The following is a 23,860-nucleotide window of genomic DNA, read 5'->3' on the forward strand; positions in this document are numbered from 1 at the left end:
TTTTTATTGTTCAACTGCTTCTATTTAACGGTCTTGATCAAACACGACCATTAGAGGTCAGTAAAATACCAGAATTGCTTTCTGCTGAGGGACTTTCTTTTTTTAATTTTTCTGGAGACTGCCTCTATTTAACTTTGATAGAAATCGACCAGCAGAGGTCAGTAAAATACCAGAAGAACTTTAGCATTCTCTAGTTTCAAATCCATAGAGATTTGTCTTCCACAAGCAACCATAGACAATAATATTTTTTTTCAAATCTTGTATTTTCAGTGATATGACCACCGAAAGCCCTGATTTTATATTAAAAACAGAGCTTTGGACTATACAATTTCCTGCTGAAAGGCAATATTTCTCTACATGTGTTCCCATACATGGCGTGTCACGCAGTTTGGTGCTTACTTTCACTCCATGTTAAAGAACTGTAGATGTTTCAGCACCCAGGATGATGTGCTGCACAGCTAAATACATATAAGGTCCCAAAGGGGAGACAGATTGCACTGCAAGTGCTTGTTTTCCGGGGAGTCAATTTTCCTGCCTACTTGAATTGCTGTATTAAATATAGCCAGCCTAATGCATGTAATTGAATGTAGTGTGAGGGTCTGATGGCTTTGTACCATGCATCGTTCACGCAAAACTGTCAAATAACCCATTTGTTATGCTGATGATACTGTGTTAGGTATCCACAGTTGGACAGATCAGAGGAAGCCAACAATAAATGAGACACAGCTGAATACAAAGGCTTTAAAGTGGTGCATTGTTTGAAGTGAGCGGCTCCAATCCCTCGGACTGACAATTGGAGTCTTTTACCATAAATGCTTTTTTTAAGCTTTTCTGTGTATGGTTGTGCTGCAAAGTTTGTCATTTTTCCCGTAATTTTGTCTTTTTCTCCAGATCTGGGACTTGTGCTTCTGCACACATCACCCCCATCCTGCGGAATTTTTAACTGCTTGGTGGCATTTAATCAGGTCGGAGCATTATATTACCTGTGCTTGGCTCCCAGTGTCCTGATGACAAATCTGTTAGTGAACTACAACGCAAGTTACTTATCACGTATACTTAATGCGATCTAGGTTCTTTGAACATGGAGAAACGTTATGGTATATTAAATTGAAATAAGTGTTTTTAATACAGCGTACATTCTGAACTCTGGTATTTGAAGGGGCTCTCATATGAAAGGAAGCTCTGTGAAATAAAATATTTGCCAAGTATCACAAAATGTTGTCTAACGGAGAAGCAGGGATTGATCCCAGGTTTTCTGGATTCACATTTTACAATTCAGCCACTAGATGAGTCTCTCTTCTGAGGTACAAAAAATGTCAACACTATATCTTTAATTTTTAGAACATGAAATCAGAGCATGAGTGCTAGGCAAAAGCCAGATGAAAGATTGGCTTGTTTTAGGCCAGAAGGTCCAAAAGGACCTCGAGTTGAGCAACTGCCAGGCTCAAGATTTCAGTGGCTCACCCACCTCTACGCCACATTAGCACTTTAGTTTAGCATCATCAGCTAAAATTGAGCCTAACTGACCAGTGCTCTGACCTGAGGTAGACCAGGTTCAGTCTTTCACCCAGCTTCACTCCTGACCAAACAACCGCCATCTTATTTGAGCTGTAAATGACAATCTACAAGTAGGAGCAATGAGATTATATTTCTTTAGAAAAAAAACACATGCCGATATAGATTGGAGTACATAATTGAAGTCAGAGACATTCAGGTCTGACAAAATTTTTATGGGCAGACTTGACAAAGCAGCTGTTGCCAGGAAAGTATAAGAGCATCACTGGAGAGGGGTGTTGGCTCCTCCCACATGCTGGGAGCCAGGAGGACGTTTTGACTGGCCAGAAGTTGTGTTCTTCCAAAACCACACAAGCTTGTCCTTCACACATCTGTGATCATTTTGTTTATTTATCAAGCTGTCAATGATTTCAGGGGCAAACACATGCCATTGGAATGCAATTAAAGCGCCTTAGATAACTAGATCATGTATCTAGTTTTTCTCTGGCAGCAGCAGCACGGATGGGAGCGGGCAGTCATTCACCTACATAGATTTTTAGGACTGGCTTGACAGTCCAACTGTCACATGACTTTATAATCTACACCAATATTATTCTACAGTTCTTTGCTCCCACACAAATACATATCTATTCCCATGGTATTTACTTGTAAAGTGTCATGTTACAAAACAACGGTGGAGAAGAAGGGCTGCTGAATAAATCAGCACTTGAACACGTAAAACTTGCTCCGCTCTGTGTTCAGCTGACTTTCTCTGAAAACCAGTGGACAAAAGTAGCAATACAAGTCAAGAGCCTATGTTTGTCCAGGGGATTGAGGGCATTAAATGGCCGCACCACTTCTGATCCACAGGGTAAGCACACCTTGGATAACTTAAGGTCTAGTAGTAGGATAGATTATATCCTCATAGACGTTAGAGACTGGTATAAAGTGGTAGATATGCAGGTGATTCTGAGATTGGAGAGCGACCACAATCCATTGTGCCTGCTCTTTAATCTGGTACACAGTGCAAACTCAATTAACCTGGATAGGGATCTTACGACATTAGACGTCGTTACATCTAATAATCTCCGTCACATTAAATGGGCAACTTTGATGGACAAACCTGGGGATATGCAGGCCCTAGAGGGGATAGTCACTGAAGAGGTATCCAGACTCCAGATTCGTACTAATGAAGCAAATTTTAATCAATTGATCGAAGAGTCACAGCCAATGTTTTTTGCTTATATACAGAAGCTATTCTTCAAAAAAACCAAGCAAAGGAAGGGCACTAGACCACCAATAAAAAGAGGGTGGTACGACCATTCCTGCAGAATAGCGCGACAAAATCTCAGTGTAGCACTGAGGTCTAAAATAGGAGTTCAAAAGGCCAGGGACGAATACAGAAAGATACAAATGAGGGCAAAAAAATTGTGGGATGAGAACATGTGGTTAGACCTGAAGAAAGCATGTGCTGATAAACATCAGAAAGAGTTCTGGACCATTTTAAAGTGGGGCTCTGGGGGGGAACAGCAGACAGCCCGAAAAACAATGTAGCAAAAGAGGCTTGGGTGGACTTTTTTAAGCCTCAATATGCAGACAATCTGCCTCCCCAAACTGAACTTCCTCCAGCAAGGATATTTTATACCCATGAACTATTTACACTGAAAGATGTAAATGAGGCAATGGATGGAATAACCAGAGGCAGAGCGCCAGGAATTGATGGAATACCGGCGAATGTGTTTTTATCGGACAGGGCTAACTGGTGCAAATACTTCGTGTGGCTTGGTAATGCCATTGCACAAGGAGCTACAATTCCAGCAACATGGAAAGGAGCGGAAATAATACCTGTCTTTAAGAAAGGGGACAAGGCTTTACCAAGCAATTATAGGCCCATTAGCCTTATTTACTCTGCGCAAAAGCTGATGGGCAGGATGGTACAAAACAAAATACAAGCCTGGATAGACGATAAGGATATCCTTTCCCCGTACCAAGCTGGTTTCCGCCCACTAACTAGCTCTGTCGACCAAGTATTCAATTTTTTAACTATGTACTGGAAAAATGTAACTGTCAAATGGTCCATTATTTGCTGTTTTCGTTGACTTGAAGTCAGCGTTTGATTTAGTTCCCCGACAAAAGCTTTGGGCCGTCTTGCGGGATCTAGGAATAAGCCCTGAATTGCTGACTTTACTTGTGAGGATGCACGAGAACAACTATGCCCGGATTAGATGGGGTGCTCAGGGAGATGTTACGGAATCCTTCCCTGTGGAAAGAGGAGTAAGACAGGGTTGTGTCCTGGCCCCCACCTTATTCTCCCTCTACATCAACGGCATAGTTGACTTTCTGAAGCAATTCCAAACAGATGCCCCAATACTAGATGGGGAGCGAGTTCCAGTACTAATGTTTGCAGACGACACCTTGCTGGTCTTGCGGACCCTTAGCGGATTGCAAAAGACAATAAAGGCTTTTGGTGACTTCTGTCGGATTCGGGGCTTGGAAATAAACACAACAAAGACTAAATTTATGAACCTGAATCCTGCCAAAAAATTCAAGGGGAATATGAACTATAATGGGTCCTCATTGGAGGAAGTGAATGCTTTTACCTATCTAGGTATTTCCTTAAATGCTAATATGAACTGGAAATCCCACATGGACTCTGTGGTGCTAAAATTTAACCAGCTGTCAGGGGCAATAGCCCAAAAACACAAATCTTCATTTACAAGACCTATCCAGCCAATAATGGAGATCTACAGCATGAAAGTGTTGGGCGCCTGTCTTTATGGTTCAGAATTATGGGGTTTCACCAACTTGAGCTCATTAGTAGTTGCAGAAAATAAATTTCTTCGACGAATAATTGGTGTCCCCCAGAGTACTCCCTTGATCCCGCTTCAATACGATCTCGGGAGGAAAAAGATCGATGATACGGCCAGACTGCGTCCCCTCCTATATTGGAGGCGTGTAAAAACCACACCTGAATTGAGTCACTACGCAGCTGCCCTTACGGATGTTAACTCCGACAGGTTTCATAAAATACCCTGGCTCAAAGAAGTAAGAAAATTGCTGCAAAAACTGCACCTCGAGCATCTGTGGACTGCAGTAGACCCAAATGCCTTTCCATCCAAGACTGCACTGAAAAAAATGTATTGGGCCATGATATCTAATACTGTATTGATTTCCAACCAATGATCTGTGTTGACATCCCAGTTTCTGGATTTTAAAACCATTCAAAAATGTGAACAGTACTGGGACTTGATCACTAAACCCCTAGATAGGAAATTGTATTTTCAGTTTAGAATTGGCTCTTTACCCCTCAATGCCTTCACGGTTAAATGGTCCCCCGATAATGTAAATACCTGCTGTCACTGTAAAACACATGTAGAGGACATCCCACATTTTCTGTTTGTTTGCCCATTATATGCCGCCCCAAGAAGCAGATGGTTAAAACCGGTTTGCAGGAACATGGGGACAAGGAAATATCTAGAGGCGTTAAGGATCTTAAAATCAAATTGTGCCCCTAACCTTGCAATCGCTGTAGCCAAATATATGGGGTGGGCCTGGATAATCCGAATGCGCACTTTAAAACCGTAATTAATATGACAAAATTTAACTTGCTAAAACCGTAGGCTGTGACTTGATCTTAAAATGTATAAATTTTACAAACTGAGATATTCGTCAACAAGTACAAATTGTATGATATTTAATATGTTTTTTATCCTGTTTTTAACATATTAGAGTAGTATTTATTCTGTTTAGCCTAGGGATACATGCTTTTATGACAATGTTGTCGAATAAAGTATTTAAACTAAAAAAAAACTAAAAAGAAAACCAGTGCTTTAAATGGGGGTACTGAGTACCGGCACTTCTCATTTTTACTACTCTGAGTACCAGCACTTCTCTGCTGCCAAGGAGAGTACCGGTACTCAAAGGTAGGCTCATTGTTGCTTTGGCTCACGCACAGGAACTAGGCTATCTGACAGCCAAAGCATCTCTAGCCCAAGCTGAGCCACCTCTAAACAATTCAGCAGGGCTCATCTGCATAATGTCCGGTGTTCACCACCACGCTGTGTTTAACAGAGCAGGGTCCATTCAGGCCCTATGCTGTCAATCACATTCACACCATGGTGTGCATTTGTGCACACACTCGAATCCAAGCGTCCAGCTGACAGCAGCAATAGCAGCAATTAAGAAAGCCACGGGAGATAAGGGGTGTAAAATGGCCTTTATCCCACCTGAGTCTTTTGTGCGAGTGTCTGCCTGTGCATGTTTGTGTGTGTGGGGGAGAGAAAAGCGAGTTAAAGAGGGAGAGAATCCAGACACTAGGGAGGTATTTTAAAGGACATTCTTGGAATGTTTTGTGTGAGCATTGCTGCTTGTTTCTGTGAGTACACACTCAAGAATATATAAGTATTCGGCCACATAGTAGAAGTGTCTTATTTGTCTTGTCCTTAGCCCCGTGCCTAGCCCCACCCACTTGCTACACTCATAGCTCATTTAAGAGTACCTGCACTTATTTTTTTCCCCTTTAAAGCACTGCTAAAAATTGGGTCACAACATATACTGGAAAATCTAGTGGGACTATCCCAGGAAATCTGGGACGCTTGGTAACACATTTGGGGTGTATTGTTAAAGTCAAATCACAATGCCTTTATTTATACAGGGCACAAGTCGAGGGTACACGTAAGTAGATGGCATCTATCAGTTTTGTTCACAGTGTGGACGCCATCCACCCTGCCAATTAATTGGGCTCCACTCAAATATTATGCTGATCTTGTTCCAGTGTAATTTTCAGACACCTGGACACATTCATCAGCATCTGAACATAATCTGCTTTTGTTCCAAGCAGCAACGTGCACACGGCGAGGGGCCTTTTTATTTTTTTTTTATTTCAGCTAGACCCAAAACAAAGGCAGAAGTGGCCATCAGGCCTCCTTTTGATTGAGTAACCTGGCTGGTAGCGATCTAGAGCCTCACACCTAAATGCAAATGCAACGGAGGGGAAACAAAGGCTTACAGATGGCAGATTTACTGGGTTCATGAAGATCTATGCAGCAGGTGCCTTTTTTTGCAGATTTATATAGCACAAACTCGCCCTGAAGGTATTGGAGCGCTTTACATTAGCACCGGTTACGTTACACAAGGACACGTTCATTTTTTTGGTGGCACAGGGAGATTTAGAGATTTGCCCAGAATCACAGGATGTGTACGGGACCCGGAGGCTTGAACCTTTGTTTCCCAGCTCCAAAGTCGGCAATCTAGCCGTCAGATCACATCCTTTCCCCTAACCCCATATGATATTTTCAAATGCAAACATCACAACCTATTAAGCAGAAAAAGATGTACTGCCCCTTTCTCGTTGTTGCCAATTTCTTTGTGGCAGAGTTTAAAAAAAATAAATGTACAAGTTGAGGCCCAGATTTTGTTTTGGGGTTACCTCAATTTTGGCACTCTTCGACGCAAAACCTAATTTGTTAAATATTGTAATATACTCAAATATGGGAAACATCATTTACAACGAAGGCAATACTACGCGTGACGTTTACTACGAGGTACTTACCACGGACGTCTTTTCCACGCGTATGCCTTCCACGACCGCCTTTACCTTCCAGTCGTCCAGCGTGTACGATCTGCGTGGGCTTTGGGGGGGCTGGAGGGGGGTCTCCCCCCCCCCAAAAAAATCCTTCCAGTCGACCAACGTGTGTGGGTATGGGGTGGCTGGGGGGGTCTCCCCCCCCCCCCCCCAAAAAAAAAAAACAGAGCGGGTTAATAACATTAAAAAAAAGGAATTCAGTGCCTCTGACGTTAAAGGAAAGTCTCCCAAAAGACGTCATAATAGAAGTCCTTTTTTAATTTTGGTAGACGTGTTTTGACGCTTGTTTCCGTGGTGGATGGAAGTAAGAGCTGCTGGTGAAAGGCGTGCAGGTAAGAATATAATCTATATTAATAAAAATATATATATATATATTTAAGCGCACATTAAAGAAAATGAATTTAAAAAGCAAAGGTAATTTGTTGTTTTAAAAATCGATGTATTGGGTTATGCAGTTAGACATATTTTATTTAGCCTATCACTATCATTATGTAGATTTCAATGACGGGGCGTTAGATGTTTCGTAACGTTTTTTTTCTCGAAGTAAAATCCTACGTTCTAAAAAGCAGCGTGGTAAAGCCACTTGCGAAGTAAAATTCGCGTGGTAATGCCATGAGTGGTACTTGTTGTGGTGTCGCGCTCTAGCCTACGGCCGTCAACGCGCTGACGCGTTGCGCACGTAGCTAGAGCGCGAGACGCGCGCATGCGCAGGAGAAGGACTTTGAAGGCGCGAACGGAGTTTATTGTTAATAGCAACCGGAGCTCGTCAAGGTTAGACGCTCGGCACTCTATAGAGATGATAATTGGTTGTATGCTGAATAAAACCCATTGCAACTTCAGCTGAGTCTCTGTGCATGGTGTGGGGGCAAGGAACAACATTACAGTGGCGACGAGGACTGGGAGCACCCCACTGTCTCCACACTGCCTCACAGGACGTCGGCAACCTGAGCACCGGACAGCAAATCCAGACCAGTGTGCACCATGTACGCGTAGCAGTGCGCTTTCGAACCATAGAGCGTGGCAGCAGCACCTAACCTGCACGGAGGGCTGATGTGCGCACCCCCTTCAAGCAACTCGGCAGAGGAGAAAGTCGCAGACCACTGAAGCAAGGTCAGTGCTGTCCCGGAGTGCGGGGGGTCCTTCAGCCAGTAACCTGGCAGCTAAAGGAGACGCCCAGAATACAGAGGAGGGCGAGCAATCCCTCAGCCTCCCTCAAGGTGCTATTAACAGCACACCAGGCAGCCCCAGAGGCCCAGGAGATTCCGCTAGATGGTTGGGTTCCCCTAGTGCGCCAGGCAGCCCAAGAAACCAGCCAGAGGCGCCCAGGAATGTGCACAGTATGGCTAACCAGGCATCTGCACTGACAGCTCCCGTCCCCTTCCTACCTAGACCGGGTGAACCCCTTATGAAGTGGGAAGACTGGAGGGAGTACTTCAAAAACTACGTAGAAGCCTTGGAAGATGAGAATGGGGAGCCATACCCCCCTGCTCGGAAAAAGAGGTTGCTACTGCACAACCTAGGCCCGGAGGGTGTGCGTGTGTTTGCGAACATTGTGCCAAAGGAACGAGACGCAACAGAAGATGACGTCTTCAAGAACGCTTTGGAAGACCTGGATAACCACTTCCGACCGGCGGTCTGTGTATCCATTGACCGTTACAACTTCCAGCAAAGAAAACAGGAAGTGGGAGAATCGATAGATGACTACGTGGCAGCTTTGCGACGTCTGGCCATCACTTGCAAGTATGGGCAACTTCAAGACGAGTATATCAAGGACCAGATTGTTATGCACACAACCAACAAGTCTGTCCAGGACAAACTTTGGGCGCAAAGCGAAGCCTCGCTCAAAGACGTCATTGCCATGGTGAAGAAGGCAGAGTTGTCCAGGCGCTGTGTAGATGCCGCCAAAAGGGAAAACGCGCATAAGCAAATGGTTAACAAAATAGACGACGCCACAGCGGCATACAAGCAGAAAGGACCCACAGGGGAACAGAGGCATGAATCGAGATGGCCAGGGCAGCAAACTGGGCCTGGACGACAAACCACAGACAGCAAGTTCGCATGCTACAGGTGCGGAAGCACGGCCCACTCAGCTCAGGACAAACTGTGCCCGGCGTTTCGCGCCAGATGCGCGTTCTGTGGCCTGGTCGGCCATTTTGAGAAGGTGTGCCGCAAGAAGGGGAAGAAGTCCATGGTCAAGTGCATGGAATCTACACAGTCGGAAGCGGATGAAGATCTTGTGGATGAAAACTGGGTTCTGTGTGTGGAAGGTCAAGTGCTGGACGTAACTGGCAAACGCTCAGACAAGCCACGCACGGACATGTTCATCGGAGGGGTAAAGGTCAGGGCTCGACAAATCTGAAAAATTGTACTAGTCCTGCAGGTCTAGTAACTTGGAAAATCCCCTCGACCCAACTGCAACCTACTTGACCTCTGTCTTTGAAAATAGAGCAAAAGTGACAAGTTAACAAGATTTAAAGGCATCTTTATTGCTTAGTTCCTTTGTGAGCAATAAAAATGCCTTTAAATCTTGTTATCTTGTCACTTTTGCTCCGTTTTCAAAGGCAGAGGAAAAAAGTTAGTTTGTTTCCTACTCGCCAGAAAGGGCGAGTAGGAGCTAAAAATAGCTCGTCCTCATCCATTCTCCCTCGCAAATGCGAGCGGGCGAGTGGATTTGTCGAGCCCTGAAGGTGCATGTGGCGGTTGACTCAGGATCCCCTTGGACAATAGTACAGCGATTTGTTTGGGAGGAGGACTTTGTGCCCAAGTTAGGACCGAAGCTACACCCACCGGATATCCGTCCCATCTCCTACACCAACAATGCCATCCCCATTGTGGGTTTCCGCCGCCTGATGTTTGAATTCAGAGGTAGAACAGCCACCTGCAAGTTGTATGTAGCGGAGAAGGGGCCCTCAGTACTTGGGTGGAGAGACGCTGGAGATTTGGGGATCAAGTTAGATCCTGGAGGCAACGAGCAGATCCTGCTAACGGAAGATGGCCAGTCACCCCAACAAGAAGAACTAAAAAAAGCCTACCCCAATGTCTTTGGAGGCACAGTGGGAAAATTGGACAAATTTGTACACAAAATACTACTCAAGGAGGGAGCCCGCCCGGTCTCGCACAAAGTCAGGAACATTCCCATCTCCATAAAAGAAGCAGTACAAACGGAACTCCAGAGATAGTAGCGTCAAGGGATCATTGAGCCGATAGACAGTTCCGAATGGTTAGCCCCATTGGTTGTCGCCAAGAAACCAAATGGAAATGTCCGTCTATGTGTGGACTTACGCGAACTCAACAAGTGCCTGATAGTGGAAAAGTTTCCTCTTCCGAGGATCGAGGAAATTTTAGCGAAAACGAAAGGAGTCTCATGGTTTTCCACCATTGACCTCACATCGGCGTATCACCAAATCGACCTGCACCCAATGAGCAGGAAATACACCTTGTTCATCACACCATTCGGGTGCTATCAGTTTCGCCGCATGCCCTTTGGTTTGGCCTCGGCGGCTGCCGTGTTCCAGAAACTGATGCATCGTCTGTTCAAAGACCTGCCGGGAGTCCAATATTTTCAGGACGACATCCTAATAATGGGAACCAACCAGGAAGACCACGACAGCAAACTGACCAAAGTGCTCACTGTACTGCAAGACAAAGGCCTCACGGCAGAGTGGAGCAAATGCAAGATAGGAATGTCATCCGTCACATACCTAGGACACGAGATTGGGAGTCAAGGCATATCACCCAAACGACAGAATTTGAGGGCCATCAATGATGCGAGAGCCCCCATCAACAAGGAAGAAGTTCGGTCGTTCCTCGGAATGGCCGAATACTACAGTAAATTCGTAAGACACTTTGCCACCAAGACGCATAAGCTTCGCCAGCTCATCAGAGACAAATCAAAGTTTGAGTGGGACGAGGAAGCGCAAAGTGAATTTGACGGACTGAAGAAAGACATCAGTGAAGCAGTGCCCTTACAGGGCTATGACCCTACAGGAAGCACCATCCTAACGACAGACGCCAGCGACAAGGGGTTAGGGGCAGTACTCGCTCAAAAAAGAGAAGATGGCACAGTGGAAACAATTAGTTTCGCATCTCGCGCCTTGTCCCCTACCGAACAAAAATATAGTGTCATCGAGAAGGAAATGCTGGCAGTCACGTAGGCCATGGGAAAGTTTAGGCAATTCATCTGGGGCACCAGGTTCAAACTACAAACCGACCACAAGCCATTGGTCAAGGTCCTGACGTCGTCCGGCCACGATACAGCCACACCGCGCATTGCAAAGATGACGCTCAAACTGCTGGACTACACGTATGATGTGGAGTATCTGCCAGGGACGCAGAACAAAGTGGCAGACTACTTAAGTAGAGCTTCCGCCATGGAAGACGCTCCGGAGACCTCGCCGGACACGGACGAGATGGTAGCGGACATGGTCGACGCGGAGACGACGATAAGCAAACAGGAATGGGCCGAGGCGTACATGCATGACTGTGAGGTGGTAGAAGTCAAGCGATATCTCACCTCCGGTTGGCCTGACAAGAGGAACCTAAAAGCAGAATTGAGAAAATACTATGAGATTCGGGAAGAGTTGTCGTTAAGTGACTCAGGCATATTCCTGTACCGAGGAGACAGAGTGATACCTCCAGAGACCATAATCCCTATACTGTTGAAACAACTCCACGAGGGACACCTTGGCATCGTAAAGACGAAAATTAGAGTGAAACAGATGTACTGGTGGCCAGGCATGGACAGTCAGATAGAAAGGCAAGTAAGAGAATGTGTTCAGTGCCAAGGAGCTGACAAAATTCTCAGGCCACTGAGGCCAGCGCTGGGAGAATTCGACCGTCCCCAGAACCTGTGGGAGGATATTGCAGTGGACATCCTAGGACCGGTGCTTGACAACAGAGGCATCAACAAATACCTGCGCGTAGTCATAGACAAATACTCCAAATGGCCCGAGATAGATGTGCAGGAATCCATGGACACAGAACTAAAATTCCTCACCACACTGTTCTTGAGGGAAGGAATACCAAAGACTATACTGAGTGACAATGGACCACAGTTCGTCTCAGACAAATGGGTCAAGTACATGGCAAGGAATGGAATAAAGTCCAGGCACACGGCGATCTATCTTCAAAAGAAAGGGGAAAGCAAGTACAGTCAACCCTTACAAGTCAGAGAAGTGCGTGGTAGAGCAGCATTACTAAGCGATGGAAAAGTGTGATCCCAAGACCGCATGGCAAGAGTCAACAGGATCATGAAATGGCCGGTGGTCAAGGCAGAAGAGCCGCAAGGCGGAGGAGAAATGGAAATACAAGTAGGTGAAACCATCAAGGAGGAAGAGCTCACGGAAGGACATGAAGAATCACAAACACCAGCGGAGGCGGGAAACTACGAAGTCCCGACTGAAGACATAGAGAACAGCAACCAGGTGGGCACTAGGAGTCTCACCGAGGGGAGCAGCAGTGAAGAACACAACCTGGTAAGGCGCACCCGCATGGGGAGGACAGTAACCCTGCCTTCCCGTTTCAGAGACTACGACATGTGTGGACATTGAGTTAGGACTCTAGAATATGTTATTGCTTGTAATATAAAAGGGGGAGATATGTGGTGTCGCGCTCTAGCCTACGGCCGTCAACGCGCTGACGCGTTGCGCACGTAGCTAGAGCGTAAGACGCGCGCATGCGCAGGAGAAGGACTTTGAAGGCGCGAACGGAGTTTATTGTTAATAGCGACCGGAGCTCGTCAAGGTTAGACGCTCGGCACTCTATGGAGATGATAATTGGTTGTATGCTGAATAAAACCCATTGCAACTTGAGCTGAGTCTCTGTGCATGGTGTGGGGGCAAGGAACAACATTACACTTGTTAGCGTGGAATAATCATATATTCCTCAAATATATGATTATGATAGAGCTGCTAAACAGGTGGGAGGTCTTAAACTCTGATGCCACTTCTTGCGGTGTCACTGCCCGTGAGGTCATGAGTTGTGATACCACTTCCTGTGATGCCATGTGTTATGTCACGTGCTGTGATGTCATGCGCCATGATGCCACTTGTATGATGCTTAACTTGGTTAGTGCCACCCCCCCCCCCCCATTTTTTTGTTTGGGACGTTTGACCTGCCTTTAAAGGATCTCTAAAGGCACAACTGTACTTAGATGACGGCGCATACTCCATGTCAAACTAGGCATTCATTGTGCGAAAGCTAGATATTACTCCATTGCATGTGGGAGACAGAATATCAGGTTTAAGAAAACACTTGAAATTTACACCTTAATCGCCTACCCTCCTCACACCCTCAATACAACTAAACTACGTACCACCGCCACGCCGCTGTGGTGGGCGTGGAGCAGCACCTGTCAGCAGGTAGGAGTACACTTACCCCGCTATTCGGCAACGCAGACCTCTGGTTAGATGGATGAAGGAGAAGAATAGGATAGGACTCGTCCACCTAGAGACCCGCGTAGGTCGGCCTGCACGCTGGGCACACAGACAGGACCACAGAGAAATCAGAACCCTACGCAGGAGAGATCTTCATACACTGACAGACCCAAGTGTCGGAGGTTGAGAGAAACAAGTACGAGATGACACGCCATGATGAAGGTACAGTCCGGGTGGCTCCCAGGCGGCGAAGCGCGACATAGGAAGTGCGGTGCGACTTTTCCTATGCAATATGTAGTATTCCAGTTCGTGTATCACTTGCCGTTCGGCTTTCTTCGGAACTCCTCGCGCACCATTGGCTCTGCGGTCCTTTGGGCTGGCTCGTCACATCTCTAGTCTGCAGTCGGCCGCTCATTGAAGAAATGTCTGGAACCATGCCGCTTTCTGAAGAAAAAAAACAGACTATAGCAGTTGCGCGCCGAGCCAAACTTTTGTGTCCACCATCCTCTTGTTTTAACATATACGTTTCCATTTGCCTTAAGGCTACAAAGTTTTAATTCTGCTTGTGTGTATGTAACGTTCCCACACTTTTTTGGGTCGTCTTGTGTGCGTTTCCGACTCTTTTACACTGTATTGAGAGCAGAGCGCAACACACATCGTTGTGTGAATGAAAAAAAACGGGTTATGGTATGAAACATACATTTCAACGTCTTGCCTCGAAAATGCAGGCGATGTTAGTCGTTTAAGAGGGTAAGGTTCATGGATAACGAACACAATTTTGGAAGGTGAAATAGGTTTCGAAAGCGGTAGAGGCCTTTTTGTCAGTTGGGTGAATACAAGTAACAAACATATTGGCATAGCCAATATGTGTCGACTTTGGGACCTTATACATTTTTAGCAATACAGCACATTCTCCCCAATCACATCTTCACCCACTCCAACATTACATAGCACACTGGGACCAGTATGACCAGTCTTATAAGAAGGAAAGTGAACAGACAAGGCCTACTCTTGTTTACAAATAACAGAACTGGAAGAAGCGCATCATCAGATATGGGTCAACTTAAAATCTAAGCAGTCTTCAGAAAGAAAACAAGCATTTGCAATGCAATAGGTCTCGCATTAGGAAAGTTTGAGCTATTGGTCTTGTAAATGCCAATTTTTTTTATTTATGTGTTGGTTTTGAAAATAGCTAAATTAATAGCTTTGACATTTACAATGCCAATAGTTATAACTTTCGCAAATGTGACACCTATAGCATTTGTAATGCAACATGTTTTGTATTTACGTGACTTAGATGTATTGATATCACAAATAACAATGGCTTTTAATTTTTTTAATTAATTAATACTTAAATAAAAGTGATTGTAATTTATAATGGCAATAGCTTAAACTTTTGTAAATTACTTTTGTGAAGATTATGTTCAGTGTATTTTATTGTGAAGAAAATCCAAGAATAGAAGTGAAATATTAACATATTTTTGTGACATTTGTAATAAAGCTTGAAACATTGAGAGAACATATTTGAACCAGTTGTTGTTGAATGGTTGCACAGATTGATGCTGTGATGGTGTGGAGTGATGTTGTGGTGGCGACGAGTGATGCTGTGGCGTTCAGTGATGCTGTGGTAGCGCATAATGGTCTTGTGGTGCCCCTGAGTGACGCTGTGGTGGCCCTGAGTGATGCTGTGGAGGCCGTGAGTGATGCTGTGGAGGCCCTGAGTGATGCTGTGGAGGCCCTGAGTGATGCTGTGGAGGCCCTGAGTGATGCTGTGGAGGCCCTGAGTGATGCAGTGGTGGCGCATAATGATGCTGTGGTAGCGCATAGTGATGCAGTGGTGTTCCAGAGTGATGCTGTAGTGTTCCAGAGTGATGCTGTGGTGGTGCTGAGTGATGCTGTGGTGGTGCTGAGTGATGCTGTGGTGGTGCTGAGTGATGCTGTGGTGGTGCTGTGGTGGTGATGAGTGATGCTGTGGTGGCGCTGAGTGATGCTGTGGTGGCGCTGAGTGATGCTGTGGTGGCGCTGAGTGATGCTGGGGTGGCGCTGAGTGGTGCTGAGTGATGCTGTGGTGGTGCTGAGTGGTGCTGTGGTGGTGCTGAGTGATAATGTGGCGGTGCTGAGTGGTGCTGCTTGCTGAGTGGTGCTGAGTGATACTGGGGTGGTGCTGAGTGATGCTGGGGTGGTGCTGAGTGGTACTGGGGTGGTGCTGAGTGATGCTGTGGTGGTGCTGAGTGATGCTGTGGTGGTGCTGAGTGATGCTGGGGTGGTGCTGAGTGGTACTGGGGTGGTGCTGAGTGATGCTGTGGTGGTGCTGAGTGATGCTATGGTGGTGCTGAGTGGTGCTATGGTGGTGCTGAGTGATGATATGGTGGTGCTGAGTGATGCTGTGGTGGTGCTGAGTGATGCTGTGGTGGTGCTGAGTGATAATGTGGTGGTGCTTAGTGGTGCTGTGGTGGTGCTGAGTGATGCTGTGGTGGTGCTGAGTGATGCTGTGGTGATGCTGGGTGGTGCTGAGTGATACTGGGGTGCTGCTGAGGGTTTGCAGCCATTATCCCGCATTTTTTATCCCGCGGACTTTCAGGCCGCATACCATTTACCCGCAAGGTCATTGACCTCGCATACCATCATGCCGCATTTTTTCAAAACGCATGTGCATATATCACGCATGCCTTTACAACGAATTACGTTGTAAAGGCATGTATGGTAAATGCATTTGCGTTTTGAAAACCACGATGACGAGAGAAGTAAGGGGGTTTGGGTTAATTTTTTAGGGGTGGGGGTCGTGCTGGGGTAGTTATTGTGTAGTGTAGTGTAGTGTTAGTGTAGTATAGAGTTGTGGTGGTTGTTCAGTGTATGGTCGTGCTGGGGGAAGTGTTATAGGGGTTAGGGTAGTGTTGTAGTGTTTGTGTAGTGTAGGGTAATGCTGGGGGTAGTGTTTTAGGGTAGTGTTGTAGTGTTTGTGTAGTGTAGGGTCATGCTGGGGTTGTGTTTTAGGGTTTAGGGTAGTCTAGTGTTTGTGTAGGGTCATGCTGGGGGTAGTGTTTTAGGGTGTAGGGTAGTGTAGTGTTTGTGTTGTGTAGTGTAGGGTCATGCAGGGGTAGTGTTTTAGGGTTTAGGGTAGTGTTGTAGTGTTTGTGTAGTGTAGGGTCATGCTTGGGGTAGTGTTTTAGGGTTTAGGGAAGTGTTGTAGTGTTTCTGTAGTGTAGGGTCATGTTGGGGTTAATGTTTTAGGGTTTAGGGTAGTGTTGTAGTGTTTGTGTAGTGTAGGGATATGCTGGGGGTAGTGTGTTAGGGTTTAGGGTAGTGTTGTAGTGTTTGTGTAGTGCAGGGTCATGCTGGGGGTAGTGTTTTAGGGTTTTGGGTAGTGTTGTAGCATAGGGTCATGCTGGGGGAAGTGGTATAGGGTTTAGGGTAGTGTTGTAGTGTAGGGTCATGCAGGGGTAGTGTTTTAGGGTTTAGGGTAGTGTTTGTGTAGTGTAGGGTCATGCTGGGGTGTAGTGTTTTAGGGTTTAGGGTAGTGTTGTAGTGTTTGTGTAGTGTAGGGTCATGCTGGGGGTAGTGTTTTAGGGTTTAGGGTAGTGTTGTCGTTTTTGTGTAGTGTAGGGTCATGTAGGGGTAGTGTTTTAGAGTTTAGGGTAGTGTAGTGTTTGTGTAGTGTAGGGTCATGCTGGGGTGTAGTGTTTTAGGGTTTAGGGTAGTGTTGTAGTGTTTGTGTAGTGTTGGGTCATGCTGGGGTGTAGTGGTTTAGGGTAGTATTGTAGTGTTTGGATAGGGTCATGCTGGGGGTAGTGTATTAAGGTAGTGTTGTAGTGTATGTGTAGGGAAGTAAAGTGCTTTATGGTAGTGTTTGGGGGTCGTGTTGGGTAGTGTAAATGTTGGAAAAGGACTGTGTGTCAAGGGTGGGTGGTGCAGGGGTACTACATTACAGTGTAGTGTAGGGTTGGGTAGGGTACTCTTACTTACCTTAACTACTTTAACTACGAGTATACCTTTAATATGCATGCCTTTTTCGTTGTAAAGGCATGCGTGTTAAAGGCATATTAGTTTAAAAAGTATTTGTTCTCTTTATTTGCGGCCTAATAGTACTTGCGGGATCAAATTTGCGGTATGATGGTATGCAGGATGTTTGTCTGCGGTCTGACATCATATATTCGCTGCTGAGTGATGCTGTGGTGGCGCTGAGTGATAATGTGGTGGTGCTGAGTGATACTGTGGTGGTGCTGAGTGATAATGTGGTGGTGCTGAGTGATGCTGGGGTAGCGCTGAGTGATGTGTTGATGCAGAGGGCAGAAAGGCACAATAAACAAGTCTAATAGAGGGCTGAAGGGCACAAAAAACGAGTCTAACAGAGGGCAGAAGGGCACAAAAAATGAGTCTAACGGGCCAGAGAGGTACAAAAAACTAGTCTAACAGAGGGCAGAAAGGGTGGCATGGTGAGCAAAAGAATGATGGATTTAACCCAGATCCCTTGACTGGGGATGAATGCTTTGATTTGTTCAGCATTCCGTCCATCAATTGTGTGTCTTTTGAAAATAAAAGGAAGACACAAACAGTGGCACCGTTTACCAAATGTGAAGATGTTATAAATATTATGTAGTATAAGCTAATAGGTTTGGAATTAGCACATTAAAGTTGTGAAAAGGTAAAACAATCATTTGTACTCTTAAATATACAAAGGTAATTGAAAGCAATTCCAACAAAATCTACAGTTGATTTCCTAAATGTAATACTCCTTGTAGAAATATGAAACGGAAAAGTTTACGTTTTGGAAGTACAGGTTTATATCAACTTTTTCAACCTTCTTGCTAGGCAGGTCAACAAACAGAGACTGTGTTTCACTCCTCATCCTTATAGGGCTGTCTCCTGCATGCTACTTAACATGTAGGTGTCCTTCTTGGGGCACTCAAAGCTGCTTTCAAGAGGTGTGAACAGTTTGCAAGATACTGTACTTAAAAGAAACAAATGGCTGCCTTTTATGGAGCTGTGGAATTCACCCTCTGGCCACAACCCTCTGTGTCGTTTGCATTTTGTTAAGCTTTGTGTTTAATTAAGGAAAAAAAGCGCCTATCAAACACACACTGGAGCCACAAAATGACCTTAAATAAAAATGAATTTAAATTTAATGAGAGTTGCGCAGAACATTAGTTAAGCTGACCACCCTAGTTTACTGGTATTTATTTTTGCAATAGAGCAAAGTAAACATGTATTGTAAATGCGTACGTGGTCTTATACTGTAATTTAAATCCGGTAATGATAAAACGCAGAAGCTTAATTAAAGCACGCTAGCACTGAGAAATGTTTACGCTATTTTATATACACAGCAGAGAGTCAGGGAAAGGCTTGCTCCATTTAACCTGGAGCGTATGCGCACAAGTGAGTTGTTTAGCAGTAGAAAATAAAGTTAGATAAAATGAGTACAATTCCGATAGCTGCTAACAGAGTGCTTGCTTCTCCAGGCAGCGATGCATGTCACCCTAGACAAATGCTTTGTGTGTCAGGGTTTGTGTCTGTGCCGGAACTTAATTCTAGAAACTGTTTGAAGCCTGAACTTTCCAGCATCCCTTGCACTCGTGAGACAAGAAGACTGACAGATAACAAATAACGTTTTGGAGGCAGAATATTCTAAGATTCCATCTAAAATATGTTTGTATATTTTTTGTGTCTGGGCACACACAGGTTTGTTATGCGCTCTATATAAATAACCAATTTGTTTCTTGGTGTTGCGGCTCACCCCCTTTAAGTTTGCTGTTAATTCTTGTACAGGTAGCTCTGCTCATCTAAAACACAGAGGCCAGATTAATGGATGGGGGGAGGCATGCGGATTAGATAAGTGGGTGGGGAAATGGATGGATGTTAAGTTACGGCTAAACAAACAGCCTTATATCCTGACATTCAAATGTTACATATGAAACTTGCGTTTATGTAGCCAGCTCATAAATATTTATATATGTAGCCCTAAAATAATAACAATGTTGGCAGTGCTTGATTCACACATCTGCTGCTTCTAAGTGCTTCAAATAACAAGCAATGTCCTGAGCAAATGGTGGGGGCCTGAAACAGTGGAGTGGGAGAGGTGAGGGGGGAGTCACGGGGAGATTAAGGGACAGAAGGCAAGCAGCCTTTGAAGAGCCAGAGTCACGGCCTGCGGCCGTGAATAAGTGAAGTGAATAATTAGGGGAGGAGAACTGGCAGGCTGATAGGCAGAAGGCTCAGGCAAGCTCGTGCACGAGGCGTGCACTTCCCAAAATCCGCTGGGAGAGAGCCCTTGACCTTAAGTAGTGGTTTAGCTGCATTAGGGCTCTTTATCCTATTCCTGCGGAATAGGAAAGGGGCGAGCCCTAAAAACTATAAAACTGTGAACAACCACATACGCTATTTGCCCTGTTGGAGCTAGGGTGGTTCCCTTGCAATGGTTCCCCTCGAAAAGCAAGTCAAAGTTTGACTATCCAAAGGTGTTCCATCAGAAGAGGTCTACAGAAGTTGTCACCAGCTGCCAACTGGCCACAAAAGCTAAATTAAGGTACTTGTCCCTGACCCTTCAACATAAGGTGCCAAGGAAAAGAATAAAAGACATTTACAGGCAGACACTCTCACGCTCTGGGACAAGGAAGTCCAACAATATGGAAGATCAACTAAACTGGTAAAGAATGACAAATGATCTGCATATTTTGCATATTTTGCCTCTTCTCAACAGTGCTGCAAGGATGAAATGCTAAGCACAGATGTTTTGCTTAAAGGTTTTAAGCCACACCCTTAATTACATTGGCCAATCCCCTTTGAGATCCCCCAGTTTTTTAACCCCACTTAAAGCCCTGGGAAAGACACAAAAAACCATGAGTATGTATGAGAGACGGGGAGAGGGCATTGGAGCAGTGGGCTAAAGGAGAAAGGGTGAGGTGAAAAGGATAAGAGAGGGGGCAGAGACCGGGAAGCTCTAGGGGCAGCAGGCAGAGAGGAAGGGGAGGGAGCAAGGAAGTGTGGCACCAGCCTGACGCCGCCGGACGCTGGCCACGCCTCGTGAAACTTTCCTGTATTATTTGTGCTAATAAAGGAGTTGGAGAAGGAGGCGCCTGGACGGGGGAACCAGCGAGGCACTGCAAGAAGCTGATGGGGGTTGGGAGTGTAGAATAGATGGAGAGAGAACTTTTTGTAAAGTATTACGTCTCCTTCGCCTCCACCCCTCCCCTCTGTTTCCCTACTGCTCCGCTGACCTTGTCCTCACTTTGGCCATGGCCACCTGGGAAGGTGTTTAAGCCCTCTATACACTCGGGGGCGGGGGGGTCCCCTCACGGCGCAGAAACAGAATAGAAAATAAAAAGCAGTCTAAACAAGGCTCTCTGAAATAAACCCCATGGGCTGCAGGCCTGAGAGACTAAGTGCAATCTCAGATGCACACCAAACAGGCCCATCACCCCTCCGGGGACAGTCGGATAGATTCATGAGGTGGAGGAGGCTGAGGGGGCTCCTTGGTTGAGAGAGGAAAGGTGAGGTCAGGGGCAACAACATCAACCGATCCCACCCTACAAGGAGCAGACATGAAGGGGTAAACAAGAGGTCGTTCCCACGTGTGCCCACTACTTGAGTTGAAGAGGGTGCTGGATCACAAGGCCTTTGATGAGCTATGAGCTGGATACCAGCTGCACAAACAATGGACCATTCTACCCCGCTCCCCCATCACCCCTTCCACAGCAGCGTGGTGCAAGGGTAACAAGAACTGGACAGGCGCTTGAGGAAAAAAAAATCTGCAGCTAGCGGGGTCACAGGCCGCATCGTTTGCCAATTTCACTGAGAAAACACATGTGTACTGATGTCGGGCAAATAAATCCCTTAACAAAGGCAAGGCGGGCCCCAGTTCCTATCCGCTGTTCTTGGCGGGGGAGGGGGAAGAGAATTTAGCCTGCCCTTAGCTGCCACACCTCAACCCGAAATACAATTAGAGGGCTCTGCACATGCTTTTTCCCACCCCTCCACCCCCATCTATTCCCTCTACAAATGCACCATTGCCAAAAACAACATGATAATGCAACAAAGATATCATTGTTGAGCGTTTCCTGCATCACCTCCCGTGATTGCTTGCAGAACTATTCACCCTCCCGTGATTGCTTGCAGAACTATTCACCCTCTACTAGATGTTCTGAATGCGTCGCATATTTTCACTCGTAAACTACTACAGTGAGAGACGCTTCAAGATCCAATTAGAAACACTTCGTATCATCCTAAAAATAAGGAAGGAAAGCCTGGTAGCTGCCTACAAGAAAATGTTTTCATTGTGTACAGTTTACATTCATCTGTGCCAGAACAGAGCTGAGGGACCAATAAAAGCACCAACCGCTCACACTGGGCTGCCACCCTGGTGCCAGCACAGAGCTCAAGAATGGATGCCAAGCACAGACTGCCACTAGAAACTCAATATGCTCTCTATACTCCCTCGATTACATCCCTCTGTGTCTTTCTCAGCTTCCGCCAGAACACAGCAATCATTTCACATCATCACTTCCTATAATTTTTATATTTTCCCACAGATGCGAAATACCTTTGATTCAATCGTTGCAGTTAGAGTCTATAAATAAAGGGAGGGGGGTGTGTGCTGGTGAGGGGGAGTGTGCTGGAGGGGGGAGCCAAGGGAAGGGGGATTCAAGCCTTTGCATTTACAGGGTTTCTTTATGTTGGGAAGTGAGGGTGCGGTGGGAAATGACGTGCCCAAGGGCATTAGAAGCTCAATAAGTACTTTATTTAATAAATAAAAAAGCCAACCATTTTCGGGCTGCGTTTCAACAATGATGGTGAATGTGGGCATGTATCACCCATTAGTGTAGCAAGTGGAGGAGCACTGGCGATCTGCCATATTGTGGGAGCAAGAGAGGGACGTGCTATTGATCAGGGAAAATGGACGGTGCATGAGGCAACTGGTTACAGAAGGAACAAGGGCACGCAGCCACACTAATTGAAAACAGATGGCCCCTGCGTGCCCCTGCTCGCTCCAGGGAAGACATGGCTTGGCAGTTCGGGCTGGACTGTTCCCATGAGGCACAGAGTCAGACTGATTTGCATATGGCCATGTCTAAACTCGGGTGGCGGAGTGAGCTAAAGAACGGTTATGGATTAAACCCAGATCAGTTGACTGGGGGTGAGTGTTTGTATTGTCAACGCTCCGTCCATCATCCCCTTTGGTTTTTCTTTGTTCGCCCTAAGTTGGCAGGGTATGCTCAGACGTGAGTCGCTTGCTCACTTTGCCACTGGATTCAAGCAAGCCTGGCTGAAGACGGCTGTAATGCCAGAAATTCATACACAAAAGGAATGTGGAGTATGAGAGATATGTATTTCAACAAGCTCGTCAAGACAAGGAAGAGAGGATGAGCACCTTCATCTCCAGGCTACGTCGACTATCTCAGTATTGCAACTTTGATGTGTTCTCAACGGAAGACGCTATCCGACTAAGAGGGATCGAGGGTTGTCACTCCGAGACACTGCGGAGGAAATTGCTAAGAAAAAGCCATAATCTTGATGAGATAGAAGAAATGACAAAGGTACATGATCAAGCCGAGGAGCACGCCAAATGCATGGAGACGGGAAGAAGTGAGAGAAAAGAACAAGCATTCTGGAAGCAAAACACCAACACTCGCAGGAGATCAGGTGAACGACAGAGAAGGTCCAGACCGGCCTCTCGTCATCAACACAAAGGACGTCGGCTCTAAGGGTCCAGCCGGAGAGACAAGAATTCCGAACATGCAAGAAAGTCAGAACGGTCTAGAAAATGCTATCAATGTGGGTACGACTATCCGCATGCAGATGTGTGTCCGGCGATGGGTCAACAGTGCCACAAGTGTGGGCGGAAGAATCACTTTGAAGCGATGTGTGGTGTATACAACAAGGAAAGAAGAGGTGAAACGAACAAGCTGCGGTCTGATCCCAGAAGACATCACGCCAAAGCAGTGCAAGACAGGGCGATGTCATCCTCTGGATCGTCCTGTTCCAGCTGAGACTCTCATGGATCCCAGTGGATCAGAAGATCACTGAAACGATCACCGTCGAGAGAATCAAGATGAATATGTTTGCATGGTATCAGACCCAGATCAACTAAAAAGGTATCCCCCATTGGACATAAGAGTGGGGACCCATGAGACACAATTCATGCTCGACAGTGGGGCATCCCTAAATTACATGTCCGTGACAGAATATAACAAAATGAAATCACCACCTCAACTGAGTCCAGCACACGTAAGAGTATTCACCTGGATGGCAAAGAAACCACTTCCATGTTTGGGCAAATTTGAAACGACTCTCACCCATGAAGACAAGTCTGTGACAGGATACATCCATGTCATTGAAGGCCCTGAGGCTGAGTGCCTCCTCAGCTTGCCGACTGTGGAACATCTCTGCCTTGTGGATATCCTCTATAGAGTCAGCG

General features: G+C 45.9%; 1 protein-coding gene across 2 annotated transcripts in view; it reads right to left on the reverse strand.

Annotated features, from left to right (window-relative positions):
* Positions 1–13,872, reverse strand: part of LOC147682144 (uncharacterized) — a 248,788-nt gene extending 234,916 nt beyond the window's left edge. For both annotated transcript variants that reach the window (XM_086943557.1, XM_086943558.1), the window contains exon 1: positions 13,454–13,872. The gene's annotated coding sequence lies outside the window, so the exon portion shown is untranslated. The remainder of the gene's footprint in view (positions 1–13,453) is intronic.
* Between the last annotated feature and the right edge of the window lie 9,988 nt (positions 13,873–23,860).

Source organism: Lissotriton vulgaris, chromosome 11 (assembly GCF_964263255.1).
Source record: "Lissotriton vulgaris chromosome 11, aLisVul1.2, whole genome shotgun sequence".
In the NCBI taxonomy this organism is placed as follows: domain Eukaryota; kingdom Metazoa; phylum Chordata; class Amphibia; order Caudata; family Salamandridae; genus Lissotriton; species Lissotriton vulgaris.